At 32.8% G+C, this 8,988-nt stretch overlaps 1 long non-coding RNA gene across 21 annotated transcripts; it reads left to right on the top strand.

Annotated features, from left to right (window-relative positions):
- Window positions 1-313: 313 nt before the first annotated feature.
- Window positions 314-8,703, top strand: LOC111376958. Of its 21 annotated transcripts, XR_002699601.1 has the most exons (10): window positions 314-793; window positions 1,353-1,424; window positions 1,544-1,605; window positions 1,722-1,764; window positions 1,854-3,756; window positions 4,103-4,142; window positions 4,533-4,879; window positions 5,255-6,435; window positions 6,976-7,075; window positions 8,466-8,703. It is a non-coding gene; the product is annotated as an uncharacterized LOC111376958 (long non-coding RNA). The 21 variants fall into 21 exon arrangements; XR_002699588.1 differs by having other exon boundaries at window positions 1,854-1,894; window positions 3,538-4,879; XR_002699587.1 differs by having other exon boundaries at window positions 1,854-1,894; window positions 2,013-4,879.
- The last annotated feature ends 285 nt before the right edge of the window (window positions 8,704-8,988 follow it).

Raw genomic sequence — 8,988 nt, 5'->3', positions numbered from 1 at the left:
ATTAATCGATAATTATTTTTGTATGAATAAATACCAGAATATACAATTGAAGATTAGATAATCTATTAGAAAAAATAAAGAATATTATTTTTCAATTAGAAAATATAAATTTACCATTTGAAGAGTATAATATTTTAATTAGAAAATATGAAATATATGTTACAGATTATTCTTATTTATTAGATTATAGAATAAATTTATATTCAAATATTCAAAATAGAAGATATAATGTTTAAAAGATTATGATATATATTAGAATATAGAAAGAATCATTTCTAATTAAACCTTTCAATTAAAAAAAGAATAATGATAGGCCAAATGAAAAAATCAACCGACATGGTCTTTCAATTCACTTCTTTCCAAGATTTGATCTTTCGCTACTCCCCTCCCTAACCCCAATTCCGATCCACCGCCGCGGCCACCACCACCACCTATCATGGTGACTTCGTCATCGGCATATCCCAGGTCACGGTTGTCGTCGATGAGGATTGGAATGCCATTTCTCTCTCCATTTTTTCACGCGACCACCCGTGTCTTTTACTCCAGCTGCCCACACAACCACCGTCCATACTACCTCTTCTTCTTCTCTATTTTCATTTTCTTTCTCCAAGATTTTCTCTATAAGCTGCAATTTTTGTAGAATCATATTTTTTGAGGGCATTTTATTAACTTTTTCAAAACAACAGAGAGAATAGAAAAGAGTAGAAGAATCTCAAATTAAGTACAAAAAATGGCTCCATAGATTTTCCAAAATGTGACAAAAGGCAAAAGAAGATGGTGGCGTAGCTTCAAGGTAGACCAATCTATGGGCTTTTGCTGTGTGTTAGCAGAATGGGGTTGGGTCCGTCCATTATCTTCTCCCCGTTTTTTTTTTTTTTTTTTTTTCCAATGGTGAATAATATATAATGGGTTTTTGATTGCGTGCGAATTTTCATACAAGAGGATAAAAATGGTGTTCTGGATTTTTGGCTATGGGTCATTTGTGTGGACCCCTTTATTTGAATACGATGAAAAAGTAATTGTCTACATTAAAGACTATAGAAGAGTCTTTGATATGGGTAAATTTCTGTTCCTTTGCCAAAATATGTTATGGGATTTTCAATTTCTCCAAATTTGTTAAATTACATGAGAAACCCTTGATTTTCTGTAAGTAGGAATTTGAGTTAAAGATTGAACATTACTTGTTAGAAGACTTAAAATCTATACATAATTTATGGGACGAACTTTGTTTATTCAAGGGTTCTTTAACTAAAAGGAGATAAGATTAAGGAATTGCAAATTGATGCAGTTACTTTTTTTTTATTTTTTATTTTTTATTTTGGGAGAAGGTTCATACTTTTTTCTTTTATTAGCCCGCATTGATGATAGAGATACTCCTCGGCAACCAAACTTGTACCTTGGAGCAATATGATGGAGTCATCTGTGTAAGTGAAACATGTTATTAATTTGCCATTCTAATACGATTCTAATCCCCTTTTTTTCCCAGTTAGACAAATTAGAAGTTCCTTGTATTAAAGTTTCCTTTTTGTATTTCTCTTTTTAGTGCCGTGCTGTACTGCCTATTGCGTGCAAGGAAGGTCCGAAAAGGAAAAGACAACGATGGTGGTATGCCTGGTGCATTATTTTGATAATCGAATCGCCTTTAGCAGGCATTTTCAATTATGCATTGATTTGGAGCTGATGTGTGTTTAAACATTTGTGTTGTATTATCTGGAACGAAGAGAATGTAAATATGACCAGAAGACTTCGAAAGACTTTTTGAAGGTCGATTATATTTTTGATATCATTTTTTCATTATTAGCCTATACTATTACCGATTTTTTGAGTACTGAAATTTATCCTCTTCAATGTAGAAAGGAGATTCTGAGCAACCCTTCTAAACTGGAATGATAGTGTAAGTAGTTCAATATTTTCTTCGTTATAGTACTTGTCTAACTCTTGCAAAATATAGATAAACATGTGTTGGCTATTTTGTTTGAGATTGCTCGAAAGATAGGTTTTTGGCATTGCAGGTTCATGTTAACTCCAGACAGAAATTTTGTACAAGTACTATTAAATTGTAGTACATGCAATGCAAGTTTGAGAGGAGATACTTGCCGAGATTTGTGCTAAGCTTTCAACTCCAAAACGTCTCAAGTAGCTTGTAGAACATTTCTTCCGATCCTAGAGGCAATGGTGTACTGTGTTGCTTTACGGTGGGGTGGGAAAAATATGCAGGGAATATGCAGGGGCTAAAATTATAGTTGTTGAGGATACATATTTTTTTAGTTCATTAATTAAGGGTTGCCTGTCATTTGAGTCTACGAGTTCTCATGTTGATATATCACTCATTACCACTTGATTCAATTCTTATATATTTTAGCAATTCAATTCTTATATATTTTAGCAATTCTTATAAATTTCATTGGTGCATGAATTATCGAATTTAGACATGAACATTTTACCCTTTTATACCCACATAACTCAATTTTACTGTTCTGAGATATGCATTTTGAGGCATTTGAACATGTTTTTGTTATCTATTTTCACTGACAACTTTTAGTTAATGGTTGCTATTATTAAATGGTCAAGCAATTAAGTTTTGTTTTTGATTCTTTTTTCCCATTTCTTGCATACCCTTTTTTCTACTAATTTCATATGTGCATAAATGGTCGAATTTAGACTTTAACATTTCATCTTTTTTCCCCCCCTCTATCCTATAGCTCATTTTAACTATTTTATGATACCTGCTCTGAAACATCTGAACATTTGTTGATTATCTATCTTCAGTTGAATATTATGTAATGGTTGCAGCTATCAGATGACCGAGCAAATACGTTAGGTTTTTAATCATTTTTCTATGTTTCTAGCACGCCATTCCTTCTATTGCTACATTAAAGTTTCTACTGGATTCTCTCCTCTCTTCATAGTTATTTTATTTCACAGCAGTTTTGTTCGCATTGTTTTTTGCGTCTATGATCTATCTGTGTTTTATTGTGCTATAAAAGGTACTACTAGATTTCTCTCCTCTCTTCATAGTTCTATTTATTCTCACGGCAGTTTTGTTGACATTGTTTTTTGCCTCTGTCTATCTGTGTTTTATTGTGCTATAAAATCTCAATGTGCTATGTTTTTTGAATTTGGTTTTTTAGTAAGTAATTTCAATCCTTGGTGTATTCATGTGCTTAAGCTTGATGAACTAATCATCACTACTAAAAGAAGAGTGTGTTGGTTTTGGCACTGTTTACATGGATGCGTGCCAAGTTACAGTTTGCCTTTTTTTTTTTGGTTCCATATTTTCATCCAATACGTCATCGTATTGTACTTGACTTTTCTTTTCTTTCAAGCCATTTCTCGTTACTCTCTCTGAAAATCTCTTTGATATGTTTCATCTCTCTTTCTTCTCTGTTGTTCTCCATTTCCCCATGCAACTACCGATGTGTCTTTCACTTTCCCTATATTAAACTTACGATTTTTGTGAAATGCTTAGCTTTTAAAATTTAGGGAATTTTTGGTTTTTTTGGTGTGTGTGTGTGAGTTAATGATTTTGAGGTTCAGGTAATTGGTTCGACTTAGACTACGGAGACATCTTTTCATCAACGAATGATTCACCGAAAGTGGAGGACATGGTAAATGATGCTGTGGCGAAGGAATCTGCGACGGATGAGGTTTGATCTGTTGATCTAGCCATCGATTATGGTGCAAAGCAATTGGATGTGAAGATATCGCCAAAGGCAGCGGTGGAAGGTGAGCCTTTGAGTTCTCCGATAACTATAGGTATGATTTCTATATCTACACGTGCTTTATCATGGTTTTTTTTTTTTTTCAATATTCTTTAGTGGCTCCCTTCTGGAAATATGTTTGGGTTAGTATATTCAGTTCTGGGTTTTTATTAATCTTCGGTGAATTGTATAGTGGACTTGATGCTATTCTTTGATGCTTTTAAGATTATTCATATGTTGATAGCTATACTAGCACCATTGGAGTAGATTTTGTGAGTTTTATTCTCATAATCCTTTATATATGTTGATGAGATTACAAAATAGTTTAGTTATTTTCAGGTCTTTGGCTATGTTTTTATTGAGGTCTAATGTTATTATCCATAATTACTGCAAAAAATTAGGACTGTGGAGCTGGATAGGAAGACAATTAAGCTGCAAAATGTGAGTTCATTTGACTTGATGACTACTCTATAGTTGTGAACATGAGTTAATTTGACCTAATGACTACTTTATAGTTGTGAAATTATAAAAACATCTATATGAATATTATTTTAGCTGTATGTACTATTCCTTTACGATGGTTTTGCTACATGTAAGCTGTGCTTCAAGCAAATAACTTTCGAAAGGGAAAAAAATGTTTTGGTTTGAGGTTGTGAGGATAGTTAGGACTCAATATTTTTCATATTTTTAGTCTAGATTTAATTGATTGAGTTACAATTGACATTTCTTGCTATCGATATGGAATGATTGGTTATTAGTCTTCTTCTTCTTCCTCTTTTTTTTTTTTTTTTTGGTATGTTTATCACTCTTAGTTTTGTCTTTGAGATGAAGCAAACAGGGATGGGCATTTGTCGACAATCGTAAAGATTTATTGCTGAGATGAACGTTGTAATAAACGTCCTGTTAACTTTTGCCATAATAGCTGCATTTGGTATGAATTTCCCTGAGCTATGAAGGCCCTTTGCTCAAATATATCAGATCCAATGTATTGATGTACATAAAATATTCATCAGTTCTCTACTTTTTGCTTCTATTGTGGAGAAGCGCAAGATTGAAAGTGGTTTATAAGAATTTTTTTATTTCTAATTCTTGTTTCATAAAATTGTACAGGAGGTATTTGCGCAACTTACTTGCAAATGTGAAAGACACATTGGCACCCAATCTGAGGAATGGTCCAGGTACTCTGAATTCTTCCTGAAGTTTCTGGGTTTCTAGGAATCATGTGTTTTGAAATTTCTATAAACATTTCAAGAATTGTTAGATTGAAATGGTGGCTGTACTTGTTAATATGTAATGCTTGTTTCTTGTAATCCTTGTAATATTTTTGTTATCATGGTGAAGGTATGTATTTATTTAGAACTTAAATTTTTTATTGAAGAGAATATTTTTTAAAAGCCAACCACATGCATATTTGTGTTATATCTTTGTTTTTTTGATGCCTTTGTGTGGTTCTTTTACTTGCTAGCATTTATATGCCTTATTTAGTTGATCTTGGACGTTCTTATATGTCCGCTGCAAGTGTCATGTTCTAACGGTTTCTAACATTGCCACAGGAATTTTTGGAAGAAAAACAATATAATGCTGAAGAAATCGAGAAACTCATTGTAGAAAAGTGTTAGTTTGAAGCTATTTTGCCAATTCTCCCTTTTCCTTGGATGTGCTGAAAGCAGGTGCGCATTTTAAGTTATACCGTGTGATTTCCTGTTCAATTTAAACATATTGATATTTGAATGGCTTCAGAATATGTAACTTGTTATCCTTCTTATTTTCTGGTTTATATAACTTGGATGCTGGGAATTAGATTGTTTCAGCAACAATATCCTTTTTATTATTTTAATCAATGAGAATTTGGTGGTCTTTCCTTCAGATTGGGTGCTTTTAATCAGTTAGAAACATTTAAACACGTTCTTTAGGATCTCTAGCGAAGGAGTTGTTGCTTGAAAGAATTTAAGCTTTCTGATCATTTGGTCGTCAATACGACAATGGAGGCATGTGGAGATCTACCAATAGGAGAGAGGAGTCATTGTCTGCCTTTCGTTATATGGAAATGCGTGTATGTGCATTGCATATCTTTTCATTTGCTGATTAAATATCTATCTGTACACATACCTTTCTTTGTTGTACATTATATGTTTTTGCTTTTGTTCATTTTGTGAAAAATTATACATTATTATATTTTTATATCTTCGTTATTACATAGTCAACTATACTGTATCACGTGCCTTGCACATGCGTCTTACTACTAAATATAAAAGAGGGAGTTTTAGTTACTGTTCACAAGCCGAATGGTCATACAAACCAAGCTTTGTTCGAGTCAGCTGGTTAGCCAAGTCGTGGGAGTGGGTGGGTGTAAAAAGATCTTCCGCTGGATTGTCTAGAACATTCGTTTCTTCTTATTTCTCTCTGGGGTTTTCTATGTTCTCTCTTGGGTATCTCATCTGGCTTCTTTTTCCTTTGTTGATATTTATGATTTAGTAAATGGAGATGATAATAATAATAATTTGTGTTTACGTTGTTTCTCTAGATCTATGATTGTTAATTACAGAACTTTTAGTGACAAGAACACTCCAATTTTTTGCCAATCGAAAAAGAAGATGATGATTTTGACCTACCCACAAAAGGCTCAGGCGTGGGCCGAAGGTTGATGAGAAAAAGATGAAGCCCAAGAACAATACCTAAAGCCATGTCGATGATGAGATTGAGGATTTCTCTCAGGAGGAGGATAGGCCCTTTGGTATCAAAAATTCAATTTTTGTCTTTGTTTAAGCTTTTATTTTTTGTCGAATATATGGAAATGTGGAAAATGATATGATTTTGCAATTCTCAAGTATTTTCTATTTTTGTTGTTTTATATGATATTTTAGGTTGCTTAGTTCAACAATTAGGATCTCTGTGAAGGGGAAATAATTTTTTTTTATTTCATTTGGCTAGGAACTACAAGATTTGAAATGGGATGTGTGAATAAATGTTAGTTTTAGTTTACCACTCGTCCATGTTATATTGAGATCACTTAACTGAAATAAATTTTTTTTGTCATTTGGTTAGGAACTATTAGATTTGAAATGGGCTATGTGAATAAATGTTAGTTTTAGTTTACATCTCCTCCGTGTTATAGTAAGATCACTTAATTAACTCTAATATACATGATCATCTTTAGTTCTATGCAAAAAACATTCCAATCTCATGACGCTCTTGCCTCTTCAACATGTGTTTTGTTCTTTTATATTCCAGGCAACTGCATCAAAATTTAGTGATAGTATGATTTTCATTGCAGTTGGCAATTGCTATTCTTAAAGGAGAACTTGAACTGCCACTGTCACTTTGAACAAGTACCATTTGCGTTTTGAAATACAGTAATACTGCCATTAGACACGGTTAGTGCAAAATTTGTCCTTGTGAGTGTTGATTGATATGCAGAAGACAATATAATGTTTGGGAGAACCTCAAAATATGCTTAGCACAAATAATGCTTTTAGCAATCTGATGTCCTTCATATTTTTCCGTCTTGATTATGTGCCAAAAGTGCTACTTTTATATATTGTTGTTAATGGCCAATGATTTTTCTGTACTCTCTCATGGAGCAAAGGGCATGGATTGCATTTTCATTTCTCTCCCTTCTTTTTTTTTTCCCCTTAAATTAATCTCAGAGGAGCTTGTTTACTTAGAAAGTGTTCTTAACAGATGAAGAAATTGGGAATTTTCTTTATACACGTCAGATAAATTGTGTGTGGAAATTAATCAACTCCAAGTTTGTGTGACTTTGTAATTATGGATGGTGGATATCATTATCTATTTTATTTGACCAAAATATATATGCACAAACCTGTTTTTTGAGTAAATGAAGGCTTGTGTAAAAGCTATTAATTCTAAAAAATCCTTCGAATGCTATTTTTCTTATTTCTAAATTTTGAGGTGAAACTGTGTTCCTTCGAGATCTGTTTCTTTCTTTCTTGATAAATGTTGATTTTGAGCAACTAAAGTTAGCATCTAAGATATTTTTCGATGATTATGTATATGTGAATTTGAAGCTTATTTGAATGCAACCGAACACTTCACAAACATCTCTTCAACCTGCAATGCAAACATAAAACATCAACAAATAGCTCACCAATTGGAAGAATGTTTACACATGAAGTTGATAGCCAGCAAACAAAAAGCTAGAGCAGAAGTAGTTACTTGAGAATTTCAAATATGCATTTTGATTCTTTTTGGATGCTTATGTCCACAATCTACCACACCTGACTCCCTAGAGCTCCATTTGTCGTACTGGCTTTTGTTTATTGTACGTATAAGCATGTTAAACATATGTATCCAAATACAGTATGAAACAACTCTACTTTTTGCTTAGTATTACAATTAGCAATGAAAATACGTGTGAACACAATTTATAAATCCAATATAATCTTTATGCAACTCTACTTTTTGCTTAGTATTACCATTAGCAATGAAAATACGTGTGAACACAATTTATATAATCCAATATAATCTTTATGCAAATCAGGTTTTATTTTCACTGAAATCCCACGAAAAATAATATACAAAATCCAACACTATTACTTACAATACATCACCACTGCACGTGCATTCTCTAGTATTAGTTTAAAGACTAGGCTTTATGCGTGAATGATCAATATATGGATTTATTTCACTTTTTCTTAGATTTTCTATTTTTTATTATTTTTATTTTTATTATTATTTTTTTTGTTGAATTATTGGCTCTGTGGTTAACATGAATCTTGGAAATAATTTAGCAAAGATTTGTAGGTCTCAAAAGGATACGTGGTTCAACTGAGAAGCGGAGACAACCCGGTCAGTTGGTAGAGAAGCTCTTGGAACAGATTGTGACTTTAGAGGGCTCGGAAATTTCAAACCTATTTAGCCAGACTCCTATACTTTATCTGGCTACAAAAATTGGGAATGTTGAGTTTTTGACTCTGCCTATCGGCTTATATCCTGATATTATATGGAGAGGAGTCTTAAATTATAAATCCATATTTCATCTTGCTGTTGTTCACCAACAAGAGAGAGTCTTTAGCCTCATCTACGACATAGGAACTATTAAAGATTTAATATTTTTGAAAACAGATCATAATTCTGAACACAACATTTTGCACTTGACTGCGAAATTAGCACGTTCAGACAGACTCAATAGTGTATCTGGAGTAGCTTTTCAAGTTGTGGTTTAAGGTGAGAAATTAACAAGACTGCCAAATCCCCTTTCCTTTTTCCCCTCAAAGAGAAGAGGAACACATTATAACGTGACGGTGAATTAACTACAATAATTTTT

Source organism: Olea europaea, unplaced genomic scaffold, assembly GCF_002742605.1.
Source record: "Olea europaea var. sylvestris unplaced genomic scaffold, O_europaea_v1 scaffold1588, whole genome shotgun sequence".
In the NCBI taxonomy this organism is placed as follows: domain Eukaryota; kingdom Viridiplantae; phylum Streptophyta; class Magnoliopsida; order Lamiales; family Oleaceae; genus Olea; species Olea europaea.
This window is presented reverse-complemented; position numbering and strand designations above follow the sequence as displayed.